This window comes from Saccopteryx leptura, chromosome 7, assembly GCF_036850995.1.
Source record: "Saccopteryx leptura isolate mSacLep1 chromosome 7, mSacLep1_pri_phased_curated, whole genome shotgun sequence".
Lineage (NCBI taxonomy): Eukaryota > Metazoa > Chordata > Mammalia > Chiroptera > Emballonuridae > Saccopteryx > Saccopteryx leptura.
The window spans coordinates 84,023,991-84,046,366 of NC_089509.1; the positions used below are offsets into that span (position 1 = coordinate 84,023,991).

Consider the following 22,376-nt stretch of genomic DNA (forward strand, 5'->3'; position numbering starts at 1 on the left):
ATGTGATCTGTGAAATTGCAAATTACCTTCCTGCTTGGGAAGGGCCATTGTTTTGCTAATGTTTGCTGGAGAAGAGGTTTTTATGCCATAAAGTTTTGAGAAGAGAATAAGGAGAAGGAGAAAGAAGTCATGTTTGCAGAGTGAGAGAAGAAGAGAGAGAATGCAGAGTGCTGAAGAAGAAGCAATTTTGCAGAGAGAGAGAAGGTGTGCAGATGGGGGACCAGAGCTGAGGGGCTTTGTGAGCTCTGCTAAGACTGATGGGCCTTTGATTCTAGGAGAAACCAGAGAAGATTCTCCTGGTTGTGCAACTGGAGAATGTGTCAGTGGCTTTGAGAGCCCTGAGCGAAAGGGAAGTGTTTTCCCTGCCTGTTTGCTCATCGACTGGTGCAAGGCTTTTAATAAAGGAATGGCCCACCATTTTTTGACTCCATGGTTTCTTTACCATTTGCCTGAATCCGATGTGAACCCGCCTGTGCATGACCATGAAGGCGGTGGCCTCTGGCCATACAGTATATAAGACGTCTTGAGCTAGGGATGAGGTTAAGGTGCCTTGGGGGTTTCAAAAGGTCACTGTAGGATGATAAGACTTTTAATAAATAGAAATTTTCCCTGCCATATAGCTGGGTGGAAAAGGTTATTACTGATAATTTCTTATGTGCAAGGCCTCTAATTCAAAATCTTTTAGGCCAGTGTTTTTCATCTGCTGGTCCACAAATCAGTCTGCTAGAAATTTTATGCCAGTCTGTGTCAGAGTTTACCACCCTGATGTGTATGAAGATTATAGACCCACTGATCTTAGTCAAATTCACTTATGCTCAGGGTAATTTCTACCTTAATGGTCCCTGAAATAATTCTCCTATTTTCACCAGTCCCAAGTGTAGACCACTGTTGTAGGTAGTTAAGTGTAGGGGCAGAAGTTCCTCCTGAGTCTGGAGCTAAAGTTGCCTTTAGCTCATACCATAAAGGCATATCTTGGGATGGCTGTTCTAGACTCCCACAGTTATCACACATGTGAAAGTGCTCTATAAATAACACTAAGTACATATCAGTTTTTGGTACTGTTTTGATAACTGAGTTCTCTTGTACATTGGAATATAATATTTTGAAAAATTAAAATTTCTGCTTTCAGAATTACTTTTTGGAAAACAAAACAAATTATTATTATATCCTAGTATTTTTCTGCTTTTAGCTCATCTCATGATTCCTACCAATTTAGTAGTTAAGAAAGACAAATTATTTCTAGTCATGGGACTAGAAAAAAAAGGTATGGTTTAATAATGCTAATGCATAATAAAGGATGATACTAATACTGAAAAGTGAAATAGTTATGTTAAGCTGGTACAATTATATCTTCTTTTAAAGTCTTTTCAAAATTTTAGTGGGAAAAATCTGCCAAAATTTAGTTCTTTTATTTGCAGCTTTCATAGAATATAAAAATATGATGCTTTCAGGTTGTATAAGTGTGAAGAGAATGTGTAGAGTTAGAGCTTTCAAAATATTTGATCTGGAAAGAACCCAGACATCATCTAGCCAGATGCCCATTTTTTTAGAGATGGGGAAGTCAGAAATTCCAAGAAGCAAAATAACTAACTTGAGTCATGTGGTCGCCTCAGAACAAAAGGGAAGAACTCATTCTGTCTTCTCTCTTCCAATTTAGGGCCCCTTTCAGCATCATATGACATTTGGGATGCATAGGTTGCATGTCTGTGTGTTTGGCTCTTATGACAATAGCTATACTTCTTCTAAACTTGTCACATGACCAGATACATTCCTTGAGCCTAGGGGTAAATAACTTTGCTCTTTTGGAGAGATTATTTTGAACCAGATTAAAAATTCTTATAATTTATACTGAATTTTAATATTCTAAGAAACCTTTTAAAGTTGGTTTTTCTCTATTTACTTTATGTTTTCATGTAGTAAGGAGAATTCATTTTAGGACAACCCAAGTAGGAAATGTGTTCAAGTTATTAAGCTATAATAATACATACTTTTATTGATATTATTGAAATGGAATATATATTTAAAGCATTCAAAGTTGATCCAAATGTAATAAAATTTTACTAGTGACTAATAAAATTTTTATTTTTTTTCCTCCTTGCAAATCTTAGTTTTGCTTTTGTTTTAAGTTGAGTGTTGAAATTAGTTTAAAAAATACCAGATTAATTGACACGATCTTTCTGTGAGAGGTGTGATTTTAATTTATTTAATTTTTTTCAAGCCATCTTGATTTTATGTAAAATATTAATTGAAATGAATTTTGCTTGTACATTTTTTTCTAGTATAAGGAAAAAGGCTGGAGGCATCCCTCCAATCTCCTCATTCACTCTCTAAGAGCAGAAGCAATGCCCCAACTTGGTGATAGTATCAGAAAATCATTGCCATTAGCTAGCACATCTAGTTTTGGTATCATGGTAAATAGAATAAAATATAGTGTTTAAAAAATTCATCTTGGACAGTGAACATGCTGAGAAGTAGGAAAGAGTCAACAGATGAAGTAAGATGAGGTTAGAAGCTGATTTTCTTAACCAAAAATATTGAGAACAGATAATTTTTTGATGCTGAGAATAATCAACATTGTCAACATTGTTTCCACTGGCATCCACAGTTTTTATTAGAAAAATGTTATGTCATAAGATATTAATGGACATTTAAATATTTTTCTAAATCTCAGACAATAGGAGGAACATTGGTGAGAGCCAGTTGCTAAGGACAACCCATTTTCTACTCTCCTTCTTAGCAACAACTTTGCCCACCGTTGAATCATTGCCAACCTTTGGCTCACTGCCAACTTTGGGAAATCTCTGTCTTTTGAAGGTGAATACGGGAAACCATTATTTATTATAATGACACTCATTCCATAAGCATTTTAAATGGAAATAGTTTTACTATTTAAAAAAGTTATACATGATTATTGTAAATATTGTAAAAAAATAGGTATAGAGAAGAAAATAGTAAAGTATATGATTGTCTAATTTCTATGCTGTTCACCTGAAACTAATACAAAATAATATTGAATGTAAATTGTAACTGAAAATTAAAATAAAAAAGAAAGAATGATGTCATTTCTAATCTTACCACTCGGAGATAACCCTTGTTAACATTTCAGTGTATATATTTTCAAGAGCATTTTGTACTTATGTTTGTAATTTTCTTTTTCTGCTGTATATATCCTGGGTATACTTCCAATCAATAAATAACCAATGTCATATTTTCTTTTATCAGAGACAGAGAGAGAGAGTCAAAGAGAGGGATAGACAGGGACAGAGAGATGAGAAGCATCAATCATTAGTTTTTCATTGCGCGTTGCAACACCTTAGTTGTTCATTGATTGCTTTTTCATATGTGCCTTGACCGCGGGCCTTCAGCAGACCGAGTAACCCCTTGCTCGAGCCAGCGACCTTGGGCCCAAGCTGGTGAGCTTTTGCACAAACCAGATGAGCTCGAGCTCAAGCTGGTTACCTCGGGGTCTCGAACCTGGGTCCTCCGCATCCCAGTCTGAGGCTCCAACCACTGTGCCACCGCCTGGTCAGGCCAATGTCATAATTTTTTTTTTTTTTTTAATTTTTCCGAAGCTGGAAATGGGGAGAGACAGTCAGACAGACTCCCTCATGCTCCCGACCAGGATCCACCTGGCACGCCCACCAGGGGGCGATGCTCTGCCCCTCCGGGGCGTCGCTCTGCTGCGACCAGAGCCACTCTAGCGCCTGGGGCAGAGGCTGAGGAGCCATCCCCAGCGCCCGGGCCATCTTTGCTCCAATGGAGCCTCGGCTGCGGGAGGGGAAGAGAGAGACAGAGAGGAAGAAGAGGGGGAGGGGTGGAGAAGCAGATGGGCGCTTCTCCTGTGAGCCCTGGCCGGGAATCGAACCCGGGACTTCCGCACGCCAGGCCGACACTCTACCACTGAGCCAAACGGCCAGGGCCCAATGTCATAATTTTTAATGAATGCATAGCATTCCACTGACTGATTGTGCTGTAATTAATTTAGGTAGTTTCCAAATAATGGAGTTTAAGCTTGTTTCACTTTCTTTTTTTTCTGGTATAAACAATGCTGTAGTAAATCAGTGAACGTTGAACATTTACTTCGCCAGAAACTGTGCTAGATGTTAGGGATACAGAGATACACAGTGCACATTTTCTGCATTCAGGGACTCAAAGGTAAAATAGGCAAAGAAACATCTAGGACTTGAAATACTGTGTGATATGGACAATGACAGAGCTGCACATGGGGCCAGTGTGGTACTGAAGCTGGAGTAACCCCTCTGCTTGAGAGCATTGACAGAAAATTGACTAAGGTTGAGAGACAGTCTGAAAGAACAGGCAACAGGTGTCCAAGAACCTGGGAGAGCTGGTTAAGATAGCTTTTTCTCAGTTTTATTTCTTAGAGAAGGTCAAGGGTGCGACCCCAGGTGGTCTACTCTTTCCAGATTGGAAATAGGCATAGGACATGTAAAGGGACTAGGGTGGAACACTGAATTGGAAAGGGGGTAGCTGCCAGATGACGGCAGACCTTGACCATCAAACTAAGGACTTTAGACTTTATTTAGTAGGTGATGGGAAGTCACTGACGGTTTTGAGTGTCATTATTAGAACTGTGTTTTTAGGTGCACTTATCTGAAAGGAATACTATTATGGAAGTGTTTCCCCAGCGTCTTATGCCGAGGTAATTGACTTCTTGATTTGCTGATTATTTTTTATCAATAAATCAGACTAAATGCCAGCTTATTGCAGGGATCAGTGTTTCTCAAACTTTAATGTGCCTACGAATCACCTGGAATCTTGTTAAAAATAGAGATTTTTATTCGGTAGATCTGAGAGGGAAGCTGACATTATGCTTTTCTAACAAGTCCCCAGGTGATGTCGACGGCCATGATCTGTGGACTACACTAGCATAGAAGATGTGTTAGTAGAAGGTTTTCGATTAAGGAGGATTTCCATTTTATTTTTCACATGTGAATGTGCCCTACAATCTTAGGACTTCAATAAACTCCCTTGCAATCTGTTAGGGTAATATTTCCAACAAAGTTATATTTTCATTGACATCTTTCTCTGTGTAAGTAACAACCTGTTTACTCACAATTCACAATGTGAAAGTTTCAATGCAGACCAACCAATATATGTATGTAATGCAGAGCCAGTTTTTAAGTTAAATCTTAAACCTTTTCAAAGAACTAGGAAATGCTAGTGAGATCTCACAAAGTAAGAAGTTTAAAATTGGTTAACTGTATTGAGTTACAAAACCATCATTGCTCATTTCTTGGTATAGTTATTCCTTAATTAAATACAATGAACAGATGAATTTAAAAGTAGGATTTAGAATATCTATAACTTTAGAGTATCTCTTTTGTTCATCTTACCTACACTTATCCTGTCTTGCATTGGATTTGAACCCCTTGTGGTGTACAGATTTTGTATTGTATAAATATCCTATAGGGAATAAAACTGAAATCATTTATCAAATACTCTTTTTTTTTTATTGTTTCTCAGTAACTTCAGTGCTATATTTACTTGCTGTAGAATTTGTGGTGGGAGAGTGGCAACTAAATATATACACTGAGCACTTTAGGGTTTAGTCAAGCAGGTCCTTCATTTGACCCTCATAACAATTATGTGAGGTACACAGGGCAAGCATCATTATCCCCATTTCAGAAATGTGAGAAGACTAAGGCTCTGAGAGGTGAAATGATTTGCCTAAGGCCATGATGGCGAACCTTTTTATAAAAATTGCCCACTTTTGTAGTGCTGGACAACCTGGTCCCTCCCACCCACTAGTGGGCTTTCCAGCTTTCATGGTGGGTGGGAGCGGAGCAACCAAATGGCACCGTGATTGGCCCACCATGAAAGCTAGAATGCCCACTAGTGGGCGGGGGGGGGGGGGGTCCAGGTTGACCAGCACTGCAAAAGTGGGCGGTTTTTATAAAAAGGTTCGCTATCTTGGGTCTAAGGTCAACAGCAAGTCACTGTCAATGTCTGATTTAGAGCCCAGTGTATTATCCATCTCAGCATGCAAGACTCAATCTCAAAGAAAGTTAGGTAATTAAATGCTTTAGGTTAGCTGAGCTTTAAGTGGGCAGAAACACTGACATTATATTTATTAGAGAAATGTTCAATTTTAAGCAATGGTAAGCTTGACTTAAAATGGTTTAAATGAATAGGAGTTCAGTGTTTTTGTATAACTAGACACCTGCAGGTAGGTAGTTGGTGTTGGTTTTGCTCTTCAGTGACTAGGCTTTTTCTATTTACTCTGCCATTCTTGTACTCATTGACTGTCTTACTCTTGTTTGTCTTCTCGTAATTGCAATATGGCTGCCCCAGCTATGGGCAGAAAGAGCATGGAGTGTATGAGCAGTAGGGCAGATGATAGCTTTATTTCTCCCTCTTATTAGGAAAACAAAAAGCTGCCCAGAAATGCTACCTATTGTATTGGCTAGAGAGTTGGCGCATGTCCCTGAGCCCTCTCCTCCATCTCTCCTTCTCACACCTTACAAAAGAGGCAGGGAAAGTCAATATTTAGTTTTTCAACCTTAAAAGTAGAGGTAGGCCAGCAAGAAGGGTCATTGGCCAGGGAGAAAGGTGATTTGCTGTGGGTGTTGAGTGAGCCAGCCTACGGTGTCTGTTTAGTCGAACTACAATTCCATTTGGAGCAAACAGCATTGGATAAACTTCCAGTGAACACCCCTATACATTTCTGCCACTATGTGAGTTTTGTGATTATTGTTTCTGAGTGCTAGGCAGTTTTTCTGTGTGATTTCCTAAGAAAGTTAAATTTAAATAACTTGCATTTTCTTTGGTCTAACTACATTGAGGGAGGGTGAGTGGTTGAGCTGTTTGCTTTTTGCTCAGTATGTAGTTCTTAGCTAGCATATTTATTTAATGAGATTATTTGTAGGATAGTTATATAGCTACTTTATCATCCTTTGTAAACATCTGCTTTTCTGAATGCATGCACATTATTAAAGAATAGAAATTACAATATATTTGCTGTCTCTAAGAATAGTTGTGTAGGATTAGCAGGTCATGGATTATGTGTTTGCCTAGAGCTGTGTAGTATTTTCAGGAAGAAGTAGGACCTGCTAATAAAGGTACTTTAAGTTGTAGCAACATGATGACACATCATAGTTTTCCCGGGTTGGTGGAATAGGAAGAGAAGTTTTGGAGTCAGGTGAACTTGTGTTGTAATCCTGGCTCACCTCCTGAATCCCAGTCTCCTCAGTTTTCAGGTGAGAGTAATGGTGTTCACTGCAGTGCTATGAGCATCATGATGGGACACATGTGATAGGCAGCAACACAGCACCACAGAGCTGGGATCAGAGGAGGCATTTCCTATGTTTCAGTTTCCCCTTTCCCTTTCTCTTTATAGTTCCTTGCTTCCCTTAACACACCCTGGCTTGTTCAACTTGGAAGCAATTTATCTATGTATTTCCCTGAATAAAAATGTTTAGTTTTTGTTTCTTATAGAAAGGGGAAGTAATTTAGAAATTCTGGCTCAGTAGACTTCCTTTCTAGTTAAAATACACAGCAAGCCTGTCTAATGAAAGAAAGGAAAATACACAATTGAAGTATCACTAAGATTCCAAGTTATCACATTGGTGAAAGGTCCTCTCTCCCCAGGATAAAGGTACTCTCTCAAAATGGAATCGATTGCATTTCCCCTACCCTCTTTTCTTTTTTACCTCATCCCCATAAGCTATCTTGAGTCAGAGAAAGTAAAAAGTGCCATTATAACATCATTTCAAGAGAGAAACACTATTTTGGTTGTGCGAATTGCATCTTGGTCTTTTGGCTAAGATCAAATGTAGTATCTGTTCTTATCAGTTTAATTGGAATGTGAGCATCTAAAAGAAGAATATAGGTAAATCAAAAGTCACTAAATTTTTTTTGTTGTATAGTTTTTACATATATGTATCCAAATTTTCATATTTAGAAATTCATGTAATATTCTTCAGTATCAGTTGACACTCAATATTATATTAGTTTCAGCTGAACAGCTGTACAGTTAAACAGAAATTCATGTAAATTGTAATGAAGTCAATGAGGACTGCTTTCTGAGACAGCTGGTTTTGTGATATTTATAAAGCAGATTGTAAAATATAATTCAGTGCTATCATCCCTTTGATCTGCTAGTTCCAATGAGCATTTTAGGAAATTTCATTATATTTACTTGAAACACTGTATTTTTGAAAAAAAAAATTTTTGCACAGATTTGATAAACAACCAAGAAGCACTTCAGTAGTAAGTTGGATCTCACCATACAAGGGCTATTTGTATTTAGAAGAAGCAAAGTTTGGAACTTTGCAGCTTGGTGTCATAGAATGATTGTAAAAACCAAAATTAATGTGTGAAATATGGGCCTTCATTGAGAAGGACTGAGGTAGAAAGAAATACATCAGTGAAACTCTAAAGTGTGGTGGTTTTAAAGCACAATGGAACTGTAGCCTGGAATTCTTTTTGAGTTGGTCATCTTTTGGTGATATTGTCCCATATAATGAACTTTTTTGGTAATCATGGTGTTCATGGATTATAGATCACCTTTGTTTCACCAGCCAAAATGCTGTTTTGAAATGGCTGAGATTAGAATAATAAATCTTAGGAACAGAAGAAATCAAATCATGTCTCCAAAAAAAAAAAAAAAAAAGATTTGGAACCTATGACTTTGACCTTGTTGTCCCCCGCTTTCACTGAAGTAAATGAGGCAGATTATAAACTATATACTATTTTTAAAATTCATTTTAGATATTAGAGAGAGAGAGAAAGGAAGGAAGAGCAGGAAATATTAACTCCCATATATGCCTTGACCTGGCAAGCCTAGGGTCTCGAACTGGCAACCTCAGAGTTCCAAGTCAATGCATTATCCACTATACCACCACAGGTCAGGCCTAAACTGTACCCTATTTAGTGGAGACATTTGTCTTCTGTTCACACTCTGAATTTTAAATTGTTGGCAGAGATTATTTTATCTGATGTAAAAATAGAAACCAAAATTAACATGAGTGTCACATACACTTTTAAAATTCTTAAACAGATTAAAAAACTTATGGAACGTATCAGATATAAGCATGTAAATAGAATAATATAAATAAAAGAGAGTCATATAAGGAACTTTGTTTTATGTCCTTCCATGTCCCTCTTTTCCCATTAGGGATTATTTTGAAGCATATCATATCATTTCATCCATACATATCAATATTTCAGCATGTGATTCTATAAGATAAATATCCCCAATATTAAACATTTTGAAATGGCTTTTAAATATGGTACAAGTGTAAAATATGAGAATGCCAATCAACATCAGGCATATTAAATTGCATACCTGCATGTTTTCACATATGTCTCTACTTCCAAGCTTATTTTCTACAGACATCACTTTTGCTGCTTAATGTTTGGAGGTCTTTGTTTACATGCAATTTAGTTAAAAATACTAAAACAGCTTTAAATTTGTTCTCCTTTCATTGGCAACTTTTTCTTTAGGTGGAAATTTTTGTCTTGCAGAGTAGATGATCTTGTTTTATTTCCGTGGAAATGTTATCTGAGACGGCTCCGTGTGACCGCTGGTGGCTCCAGCTGCCCTCTTCTGTCTTGAGACCACCCACTCCGAGAGCAGCTGGAGAGAAGATGAAAACTCCTCAGTTATGATTTGGGATTTAAGACGGAGATGCCATTTTCATTTGGAAAACTATATATTGCTTTTAGTGTCATTCTAATTAGTCTACAATTTATAGTTGAACATTTTCCTAATGATACTTTGGGGACAGGACTGTGACCCCTTTTGTTGTTGTTAATTCGGTTATATATGAACTATCTAATTGTGCTGGATTAGAAGATTTGATTTGACATGGGTGGATTTGCATAAAAAGATATGTTCTAATAAAATTTTATTTTTATGAAAGAGAATGTGTAGGCAATATAGAGTATTTGTGGTTCATAAAATGGTTTCTGGGGCCAAACTGCCCAGGGTTTGAATATCTGCTCCACCAGTTAATAGCTGTAAGATCTTGGCTAAGTTTCCATATATGTAGTACTTTAAATATCAGGATAATAAAGTACTTACCTTCTATATTTTTTGGTATGGATTAAATAAAATAAAAACAAAAATTATCATTAATTTTGGCTTCAATTCAAGAGATATTTATTTGTTATTGGACATTTTTTTTAAAGCTATAATTACTTGTTTAATAACCTAAAAATAAGGATTGTTGGTTTCTGGGTGTCAGGTGAATGTGCATTATAAGTTTAAAAGTACTAAGAGGCAAATTCATTATTGTGAAGTTTTATACACTTTAGAACTGTGATACATTTAGTTCTAGTACTGCATGTACAACGTTGCCTCAACGCACATGTCGATGGGAGCTGAAGCAGATTCTCTTTGTCATCTTAGAAGTGGACCTCATTTCCTTAAGTCCCATTTAGATTCGTTTAAGAAGCTCTTAAACATGTTCCTATTTTCAGTTTGTGCCATGTGCTGTAGGTAGGGAGTTCAACAGGTTCACCATCTCTGTGTAGAGCAGCGCGGCACTTCAGCTGGAAGGCTTTGAGGAGGTGCAGCTGCGCTGCAGGGTTCTGGCCTTTGCTCCTTTGAGGACTAGGACTTACTAGGCTCTTTCTGGTCCACAGGGCCTGATATCCTGCCCTGAACTACATGCCCTCAATTAGGTTGAATTTCAATTTTTGGCTGGTGTCCTTGGGCCTTTAGCCTTTGCTTTGCCATGGGGTAAGTTACCAAAGATGTTGATGGAGTAGAGGATGGGAACACACGGAAACAGGAAGCGGTATTGAAATAGAACTGGGAGACACCTACCTGCTTCGTGAACTTGCCAGATCCCATTCTTAGGTACTGTGAACTTATAGCTCATCACTAAGTGTACTTTGTTTTATTTTTGTCGGGTTGGCATTTCACACCCCAGAGATGCTCAATGTGTCATTTGCAAAATTTGAGACATCAGATTACTCAGTCTCTTCTAGTCCATTTATAAGTATCCAGGGAGGCTGATATTGGCGTCACTCCGAGAACTCTCATGCTTTGCCCCTCTTCCATCTGAGAAGTACCTGTTCATCCCTAACTTTGTGCTCTTTTTCTGGGATATATTAAGTAGTCAGTAAATATTCACTAAGTGAATAAATTGATGCAAGAGTTCACTGACTTTGCAGAGGAAATGTTTCAGTATTCATTAGATAGAACAGATTAAATTATAAGTTTAGGTGAAATGGAGCTAAAATTTGTGATTGCTTTTGTAAAAGAAGTAAGGCAAGTAGTGATTAACATTAAGTAGAATGTACTCTTGGAGAAAATAAACTAAATTTTAGTTGGGGAAACTAAGAGAATAATAAGAAAAAGGAATGTTGGCAGACAATGTAATGTTATCATTTGAATACATTGTCTGAAAGTATAAATATTCAGAAGTATATGGCTCTCCTGAGTTCATGAAAGAACAAATGGTCTGTGGACGTTGGGATTATTGTCTAATTTAGCCCTGGCATGAAATCCCTGAAGAATCTGGGCAAGATAAATTGAGGGATTAATGTCGCATGTCAGTTTTTATTACTACTTCTTTGTTTCCTGTACTCTTATTGGTTAAGTTTTTTTTTTATTTTTTTTTTATTATTATTATTTTTTCATTTTTCTGAAGCTGGAAACAGGGAGAGACAGTCAGACAGACTCCCGCATGCGCCCGACCGGGATCCACCCGGCACGCCCACCAGGGGCGACGCTCTGCCCACCAGGGGGCGATGCTCTGCCCATCCTGGGCGTCACCATGTTGCGACCAGAGCCACTCTAGCGCCTGAGGCAGAGGCCAAGGAGCCATCCCCAGCGCCCGGGCCATCTTTGCTCCAATGGAGCCTTGGCTGCGGGAGGGGAAGAGAGAGACAGAGAGGAAAGCGCGGCGGAGGGGTGGAGAAGCAGATGGGCGCTTCTCCTGTGTGCCCTGGCCGGGAATCGAACCCGGGTCCTCTGCACGCTAGGCCGACGCTCTACCGCTGAGCCAACCGGCCAGGGCCTGGTTAAGTTTTTAATTTGCACTAAACTAATATTTATTAGTTACTTATAAAGTGAGAAGATTGCCATAGATAACTATTTTCAGAACAAGAAAAATACTTAATTTCCGACACCAGTAAAACCTTAGTAAGGCCTCTATCTTTTTTTTTGTGTGTGAGAGCAGAGGAGGCAGAGAGATAGACTCTCACATGTGCTCTGACCTGGATCCACCCCTCAAGCTCATAAGGGGGTGATGCTCTGCCCATTTGGGACTGTTGCTCCGTTGCTCAACAACTGAGCCATTTCTTTAGCCCCTGAGGCCACAAAGCCATCCTCAGTGCGCCCTAGGCCAACTTGCTCAAGCCATTGCTGTGGAAGGGGAAGAGAGAGAGACAGAGAAAGAGAGAGAGAAAAGGAGAGAGGAGGAGAGGGGGAGGGGTGGAGAAGTAGATGGTCGTTTCTCCTATGTGCCCTGACTGGGAATTAAAACTGGACTTCTACACACTGGGCCAATGATCTACCACTGAGCCTGGAAAATGCTTTGTTGAAGTCTCCAACCCCAAAGTTTCCACATCTACATTAAACATTTTTTTTTAAGTGAGGGAGAGATAGAGAGACCGAGAAAGGGACAGATAGGGACAGACAGGCAGGAAGGGAGAGAGATGAGAAGCATCAATTTATTTCATTGTGGCATCTTAATTGTTCATTGATTGCTTTCTCATATGATCTGGGGCTACAGCAGAGCGAGTGACCCCTTGCTCAAGCCAGCAATCTTGGGCTTCAAGCCAGTGACTATGAGGTCATGTCTATGATCCTATGCTCAAGCCAGCGATCCCGTGCTCAAGCTGGTGAGCCAGCGCTCAAGCTGGCAACCTCGGAGTTTTGAATCTGGGTCCTCTGCATTCCAAGCTGACACTCTATCCACTGTGCCACTGCCTGGTCAGGCAACATTCTTTTTCTTTACTGCTCTTCCCCCATGGCCAGCCTCTCTCATACTCAACTTTATCAGCTGAGATTTTGAAAAAAAAAACAGTCTCTAAACTAGAGAAACAAAAATGGCTTAGATACATATACTTTGAGAAGTCATTTTTTTTTGGATTAAGTGTGTGATAGGAGGTGATTTACTCAATGATGAAGATACATATTTCTAAAGAGTACCCCTTTCATGGTAGGGACTATAGACAGTAGCACATAAGCTTTTCTTCTGAAATCAATATATGAGGAGACTTTCCATCTATTTTATTCATCATTATTCAGTACAAGTTGAATGCTTATTATGTGTGTGACATTATAAGATAATTGATTACCTAAATTTATAACCTATTAGAAAGGATAAGGCAAATATATAATCACTGCAATACAGGTGGGTACCATAATAAATGAATAAAATAAAAGCTGACGAGGTGTACAGGACAAAGGGATTGCTCCTAGTCAACCTTCAGAAAAGGCCAGAGACAGGAAATGGTGTCTGTTTTTGATCTAGAATAAGATTTTTTGATGAATGGAATGGAAACCCTTAAGAGCAGAGGCATGGAGGTAAAAAATTATGGGTCATGTTAAGGCAAAAGCAATGTTCCAGAAGAGGCAGAGGGGGATGAAATCAAGAAATAGGGCTGAAAATTTACTTGTGATAAAAAGAAATGACACTTCTAACTTAGAGAGAGAAACAAAGACCTATAGGGCAGAGAGAGCAATTTTCATCAAAGGAGTGGAGGAGATTCTTTCATAGCTTCAAGCTCGTTACATTAGGGGACAAGGTGAGCTGTTGAGAAAGAAGGGGATAGAAGTTATCTTCAGATTCACCTTTTCCAAGAACTGTACTTCAGAGATGTATATCTTAAAAGGTTAAGGCTTTGTCCAAGGTGATAATTTGATACAGGAATCTAGAATCTAGGTCCTATGATTTTTAGCTCCAAATGTATTTCTTGGCAAAAGTCAAAATCTCCCAAAGACCTGTATGCTAAATATAATTTTCTAAGTTAAATATCTCTCATCTAATATATAACTTTGATCTGTGGACATGATATTGTAGGCTTAAAAATAAATCAGACAAACCCTTAGAGGAAAAAAGGAGATGTATTACTTTCAACTTAAAGAACTACAACAGAAGCACTGTGTGTTAAACAAGAACAGTATTCTGGCTGTGATTCAAGAGACTATTGGTAACCACTGAGTAGCCCTCTTTTTCTCACTATCACTCTGTTTTTGTAGGCCTGCAATCAGATATCCTCCTGGTACAACCAACAAAACAAAACAAAACTCTGGGTCCCTAGGCCCTGAAGTGGATCATGTCAAACCATATCTTAGTTTCAGTTAATTTCATGAGTTTTGCATAATTGGAAATTAGACATTCAAAATGGTTTCTGTTCATTCATACCACTTGCTTATCCAAAGATGAGGGTGGTAACACCAGTAATTGTTGGACTTTAAGGCAGCATGGCAAGGTTAGGGTTGGTGGGTGTCAGTCTCAAGTTTGACTGCAACATCAATTGCATCGTTGGTGTCATATGAGGGATTAGAAGAGAGGAAAGAGTTAAGGTAGACAATATATCCCTTTTTTTTTTTTTTAATCTCTGGCAGAGGTATCTCCCTAATTGTTTTGTAGGCTGAAGGATTTTTTGCACAGATATAAAAAATGAGCTTTCTGGAACAAGTACTGGATGAATTTACCAACCTTGGCACTGGAAACCTCCTTGGGCTAGCATCTGGGGAAACACTGGATCAAGTCCTAGGAATGAACCTTTTCGATTCTGAGTGAGGTCAGACACTTTGCAAGAAGGGTGTTCTAGGTTCTAAGATTTCTCCACCAGGATTTCAGTTATGCCCTTTAATTTTAGAGACAGACCTTGGCACCCAGGGGAAGAGATCGTTGATTCTGCACTCATGGTACTATTGATCTTGAGGAAGCTACATTTTAAATGAAATTCACATCTAATATCTGTCGACATGGTTCCTGAGATTTTAGAGGCTGCACTGTAGTTAACCTAAACAAACCATTTATAAAAAGTAACAAAAAGAAATTTTAGTTCACTAGTGGACCAACTGATGTTTGCATGCTTTGATACCACGTTTTTTTTTTTTTTTTTAATATAAGTCTTTGTTAGTTAGGAAAAGTCTTTGTTAGGAAAATTCTCTAGCTCAGGGTTGGAAATCTTTTCTTAAAGTTCCAGATAGTAAATATTTTAAGATTTAGAGGTAATATGGTATTTATTGCACGTAATTAATGTTAGCTGATGTTTTGATACAGAAGCAGCTATAGACAATATATAAAGAAATGTGCTTGCTCATGTTCCAATAAATCTTTATTTATAAAAGCAAGTGGTGAGCCATAGTTTGGTGACCTTTGCTGTAGTCCAGTGACTCAATTTCACTACATCGCTGAGAAATTTGTGGCTAAATGTTACACGATGGTAGGCTGGGGACAAATATCTAAATATTTTTCTTTTCACTCCATTAAAATTTTAAAAAACTGTTTTAATTATTAAATAATTGTAAAAGAATATTCATTTGATATGTAGAAGGTGTAAGAAATTACAGTGAAATGAACATCTGTGTAACCATTACACAGTTTAAGAAAGATGCTGCTACTTCCTCTGAAGCTCTGAATGTGCCCCTACCCCAGACCATTCCCTTTGTCTCTCCATTCCACAGGTATCCATCCACCTTTCTGAATTTTGGGTGTCTTATTCCCTTGTTTTTCTTCACAGTTTAAGCCCAATGTGTTCATATTATTCTGATAGGATTTAAAAATTATTTTTAGATGGTTTTATTTCATTTCTCTAGCATTAGAAAGTTTAGAAAAAGATGGCCAAATTTTGCTTAATGAATAGTTGCAGATTCTCTTTCGGTTTATTTTTGGCAACATGCTAAGAAGGACCAAGAAGGCAGGGTCAGGGCCTACAGTATTTGACTTAAATTCACTTCATGGCCTATTCTTAGGTTCTCCTGCCAGGGCAGAGAGTGTCATGGGCTGACAGACAAGTGTAGCAGTTTGTGGCTTTCTATGCCCACCTGTCTTCCTGAGGAAATCGCTGTGGTAAATCAGAGCTGTTCCTAGGAGTGGCAAGGTCTATTGGTCTGAACTAAGTGCATATGATAGTAATGTTTCCAAGTAATAAAAATTGGAGAATTTTTTTAAAGAAGAATTTTGTTTGCGGCATATAACAAAAAAGGCCAATCTAAAGAATCATATTTGGTCAACAGTGAAAAACATAACTAGTTGTAGTATTTGTGAATACTGGATAGTGAATATTAGATATTAGAGCATGACTTAGATACATTCCTCTGCTTTCTAGGTACCCAAAGCATTTTTAGAATTTCATTATTTTGGGTGGGGGCATACTGTTGGTGAGTCTATATGAAGAGCATTTTATGATCTACTTACACAAATGCTCCAATATTTTTTTTCCCTACATCTGTAGCTTGTTGCCTAGGATAGTTGCTTATGTTGGGGAATTTTTCAATGGATTGATGATGGTGCCATTTACTGAAATAGCAGAAACAGCCATGGTGCTTAGGAAGAGAATAATGATTCAGTTTTAGACTGATAATTTGAGTTTAACCCGTGGGACATCTATTTGGAGATAAGGAAGAACATCTAAAATATTAGAGCTGACCAAAATTGGAATAGGGATTTATTCGGTAGGGCTAAATATATTCTTTTTTTTTTTTTTTTTTTTTTTCATTTTTCTGAAGCTGGAAACAGGGAGAGACAGTCAGACAGACTCCCGCATGTGCCCGACCGGGATCCACCCGGCACGCCCACCATGGGGCGACGCTCTGCCCACCAGGGGGCGATGCTCTGCCCATCCTGGGCGTCGCCATGTTGCGACCAGAGCCACTCTAGCGCCTGGGGCAGAGGCCACAGAGCCATCCCCAGCGCCCGGGCCATCTTTGCTCCAATGGAGCCTTGGCTGCGGGAGGGGAAGAGAGAGTCAGAGAGGAAAGCGCGGTGGAGGGGTGGAGAAGCAAATGGGTGCTTCTCCTGTGTGCCCTGGCCAGGAATCGAACCCGGGTCCTCCGCACGCTAGGCCGACGCTCTACCGCTGAGCCAACCGGCCAGGGCCAGGGCTAAATATATTAAATGACTCTTGCCAGATGCTTATTGACTTTTTCTTAAATATGTCTAGCAATAAAGAATGAATTATCCATTCTATCTTTGAACAGCTAAAATAGTTCAGCTGTACTTCCTTATATTGACCCTGAATCTGTCTTGTTTCTAATCTTTATCCACTGATTCTTTTTTTTTCCTCTGACTTTGGAGCCATTCATAACAAGTCCACTTTCACTTCCATGCCTCAGAAGAATTTCTTCTCACATGTTCCCTTCTTTGGGCTCAAGGTAACCACTTCCTCATTTAACATAATTGCAATACCGTACTTTCTAACACATCTTCTTAACATGGCAGCTAAACGTGAATGTTAATTAAATACCCTACACTGCAGAAGTAAAGGGAATAAGCATTTCCTGGTCACGTTTTCATCTAATGACACTAAATATTATAACTCCTTTCTAAAACACTATATTTGAAGTAGAGAAGAGGTGATACTTTTTTTTGAAATACACGCTTTTCTTCTTTTATATACCCCATTATAGTATTTAAAAAACAATTAGACTTAAACATAGAAAAGTTATGTAAAATGTATTATATATACTTTGTTGAATAAAAGGTTACTTACAATTATCTTAAAATTTATCTCAATGTGGAAAAATACTTGAACCCTTTGCTTCAAAAGGGGAGATAGTGTTTGTTTAAGTCTGTAAATTTATAGAAGGGTTTAATCACTTCAAAAAGGCCAAACATGAGGCTTTTGTTATTTCTCTTGTGGAAGATTTAATTGTCACAGATAAACGTGGCATTTGGTTTTTCACTGCCTGTATTCCGGAAGGTATGCACACATTTGGATAACTAATCTCCCTTTTCTTCCCTTGGAAACTGTGTCGAGCTAAGAATGTGTTGTTTAGCTCATGAATCATACGTCAGAGAATTGGAGTGTCTCCTTTAGGTACTTGGCAGAGCCAGGACATGTTTCCATATATAGCTGGAAAAACCTTTGTCGCCCATTCTGGCTTGAGAGAATGTGACTTAGTAAAAGTTCATTCCTGAGTTCTTTCTTTTCTCTCTCTCTCTCTCTCTCTTTTTTTTTTTTTTTTAAGTCGGGGAACAGCAGTGGGCACTGACAGTTTGTACCCAGAAGAACAAAGATTAGCTCCAACAGAGAGGCCTGGCTGTGTGTTTTGAGAACCCTTCCTAAGTTTCCTTGATCACTTTCTCCTTAGCACTTACTTACGTGTATGTCCTTGGTGGCCACGGTCAGCGCCTTCCTGGCCCCCTTCCTCCTCGTGGCCCAGGAACCCCTGTGGGCAGCCTTTGCACGGAGCAATCAGGACGATGCCTAATCTGGGTCAGAGTCAGAGGCTCCCCAGTTGCTCTCGGAGGATGAGCTCTGTTTACCTCCGAGTTCCCTCTCTGACAGGATATTTGGAATTTTGGATGGTGGCCTGGAAGTTTGGAGAGTGGAGTTCTCTGGGGAAAAGTTGTGCTGGTAGCAGTCAGCTTTTCAAGTTTATGCTGTCTGCCCTTTCATAAGGGCCTTATGATGTAGTAAATGTTCTTTGGGGAAATGAAAAAGCCAGTAGACCCCTTCACTTCTGGCTTTGCACATGCTGCGACCCCTAGGTCTCGGTCTAGGGAAATGACACGGAGCTCTCCCTGAACCTTCCCTTCATCTCCACCTGTTCCAGTTCTGCTTGGCATCAAGTTCACCTTCTGCCAGAGTGAAACAGACCTGTGTCTCAATCTTCATCGTTGCTTGACGTATGGAACGGCAGTCAAGTTGATGTGTTGTTTTTGACCTGAACTGTAAAAGAGAGTTAACAATGCCTGCTGCACAGGGTTTCAGGTGGGGGTTAAGTGGGATTGGGGGGGGGTTAATGTATATAAAGTGGTTAACAAATCTTCTGGGGGAAACAAGTATTTTTAGTCAAAAGAGCATGAACTTTGGGATCATTCACATTTGGGTTCTATCTCATTCTGTTCTTTCCCAGTTGCATGATCTCTAACTAAAGGCGCCTAAGTGTTTATGTTCCATAATCCTTAACCTCATTTTGTGTAAAACTGAATCATTGTCAGAGGGCTATTTTGAGGTTTAAATGGACCATCTTGTCCTACTTGGGTAGTGGCTAGTAGGCACTCAACAAATGTTAGCTCCATTTCTCACTTTCCTCTCCAAAGGCCTTTCCCAAGCCCCCCCCCACCCCCCAGTCCTCAGACACAATTATTCCTTTTCTTGCCGTTTCAGTGTTTTGTTTGTTTTTGTTTATTACCTTGCTTCATTTCATTCTGTTTCTCACTTCATCTCTGTCTCTTCTCTGCTTCATGGCAATTACTTGGATACAGAGTCTTCGTCTTTTTGGGTTTTTTTTTTGTTTTTTTTTTTGTTTTTTTTTTTATAATTTTATTTTTTTAATGGGGTGACATCAATAAATCAGGATACATATATTCAAAGATAACAAGTCCAGGTTATCTTGTCGTTCAATTATGTTGCATACCCACCACCCAAAGTCAGATTGTCCTCTGTCACCTTCTATCTTGTTTTCTTTGTGCCCCTCCCCACCCCCTATCCCTCTCCCATTCCCCCCTCCCCCCCGTAACCACCACACTCTTATAAATGTCTCTTAGTTTCACTATTATGTCCCACCTACGTATGGAATAATACAGTTCCTGTTTTTTTCTGATTTACTTATTTCGCTTCGTATCATGTTATCAAGATCCCACCATTTTGCTGTAAATGTTCCGATGTCATCATTTCTTATGGCTGAGTAGTATTCCATAGTGTATATGTGCCACATCTTCTTTATCCAGTCATCTATTGATGGACTTTTTGGTTGTTTCCATGTCCTGGCCACTGTGAACAATGCTGCAATAAACATGGGGCTGCATGTGTCTTTACGTATCAATGTTTCTGAGTTTTTGGGATATATACCCAGTAGAGGGATTGCTGGGTCATAAGGTAGTTCTATTTGCAGTTTTTTGAGGAACCACCATACTTTCTTCCATAATGGTTGTACTACTTTACATTCCCACCAACAGTGTATGAGGGTTCCTTTTTCTCCACAGCCTCTCCAACATTTGCTGTTACCTGACTTGCTAATAACAGCTAATCGAACAGGTGTGAGGTGGTATCTCATTGCCGTTTTGATTTGCATTTCTCTAATAGCTAAAGAAGATGAGCATCTTTTCATATATCTGTTGGCCATTTGTATGTCTTCCTGGGAGAAGTGTCTATTCATATCCTCTTCCCATTTTTTTATTGGATTGTTTGTTTGTTTGTTGTTGAGTTTTATGAGTTCTTTGTATATTTTGGATATTAGGCCCTTATCTGAGCTGTCGTTTGAAAAAATCATTTCCCATTTAGTTGGCTTTCTGTTTATTTTGTTATCAGTTTTTCTTGCTGAGCAAAAACTTCTTAGTCTGATGTAGTCCCATTCATTAATTTTTGCCTTCACTTCTCTTGCCATTGGAGTCAAATTCATAAAATGCTCTTTAAAACCCAGGTCCCTGAGTTGAGTACCTATGTCTTCTTCTATGTACTTAATTGTTTCAGGTCTTATGTTTAGATCTTTGATCCATTTTGAGTTAATTTTTGTACAGGGGGAGAGACTGTAGTCCAGTTTCATTCTTTTGCATGTGGCTTTCCAGTTTTCCCAGCACCATTTATTGAAGAGGCTTTCTTTTCTCCATTGTGTGTTGTTGGCCCCTTTATCAAAAATTATTTGACTATATATATGTGGTTTTATTTCTGGACTTTCTATTCTGTTCCATTGGTCTGATTGTCTATTTTTCTGCCAATACCATGCTGTTTTGATTGTCGTGGCCCTATAATAGAGTTTGAAGTCAGGTATTGAAATGCCCCCAGCTTCATTCTTTTTCTTTAGGATTGCTTTGGCTATTCGGGGTTTTTTATAGTTCCATATAAATCTGATGATTTTTTGCTCTATTTCTTTAAAAAATGTCATTGGAAGTTTGATGGGAATTGCATTAAATTTGTATATTGCTTTGGGTAATATAGCCATCTTGATTATATTTATTCTTCCTAGACAAGAACAAGGTATATTCTTCCATCTAATTATATCTTTTTCGATTTCCCTTAACAATGGTTTATAGTTTTCATTATATAAGTCCTTTACATTCTTTGTTATGTTTATTCCTAAGTATTTTAATTTTTTTGTTGCAATCGTGAAGGGGATTATTCTTTTGAGTTCCTTCTCAGTTGTTTCATTGTTGGCATATAGAAAGGCTATTGACTTCTGTATGTTAATTTTGTATCCTGCGACCTTACTGTATTGGCTTATTGTTTCTAGTAGTCTTTTTGTGGATTCTTTGGGGTTTTCGATGTATAGTATCATATCATCTGCAAAGAGTGATACCTTTACTTCTTCTTTTCCGATATGGATGCCTTTTATTTCTTTGTCTTGTCTGATTGCTCTGGCTAGAACCTCTAGTACCACATTAAATAAGAGTGGAGAGAGTGGACAACCCTGTCTTGTTCCTGATTTAAGGGGGAAAGCCTTCAGTTTAGTGCCATTTAATATGATGTTAGCTGATGGTTTATCATATATGGCCTTTATCATGTTGAGATATTTTCCTTCTATACCCATTTTGTTGAGAGTCTTAAACATAAAATTGTGTTGTATTTTATCGAAAGCCTTTTCTGCGTCTATTGATAAGATCATGTGGTTTTTGTTCTTTGTTTTGTTGATATGGTGTATTACATTAACTGTTTTACGTATGTTGAACCATCCTTGAGATTCTGGGATGAATCCCACTTGATCATGATGTATTATTTTTTTAATATGTTGTTGTATTCGATTTGCTAGTATTTTGTTTAGTATTTTAGCATCTGTATTCATTAGAGATATTGGTCTGTAGTTTTCTTTTTTTGTGTCATCCTTGTCTGGTTTTTGTATGAGGGTTATGTTGGCTTCGTAAAATGTGTTTGGAAGTATTGCTTCTTCTTCAATTTTTTGGAAGACTTTGAGTAGAATAGGAACCAAGTCTTCTTTGAATGTTTGATAAAATTCGCTGGTATAGCCGTCAGGGCCTGGACTTTTATTTTTGGGGAGGTTTTTAATGGTTTTTTCTATTTCTTCTCTACTGATAGGTCTGTTTAGGCTTTCTGCTTCTTCTTGACTCAGTCTAGGAAGGTTGTATTTTTCTAGGAATTTATCCATTTCTTCTAGGTTGTTGAATTTAGTAGCATAAAGTTTTTCATAGTATTCTACAATAATTCTTTGTATATCTACGGTGTCCGTGGTGATTTCTCCTCTTTCATTTTGGATTTTGTTTATATGAGTTCTTTCTCTTTTTTCCTTGGTAAGTCTTGCCAAGGGTTTGTCAATTTTGTTA

At 38.4% G+C, this 22,376-nt stretch overlaps 1 protein-coding gene and 1 pseudogene across 1 annotated transcript in view; both read left to right on the forward strand.

Annotated features, from left to right (window-relative positions):
* Positions 1–22,376, forward strand: part of PLCL1 (phospholipase C like 1 (inactive)) — a 369,849-nt gene that overhangs the window by 93,893 nt on the left and 253,580 nt on the right. The gene's annotated exons all lie outside the window — the stretch shown is intronic.
* LOC136379152 (U2 spliceosomal RNA) lies at positions 7,761–7,874 on the forward strand (annotated as a pseudogene).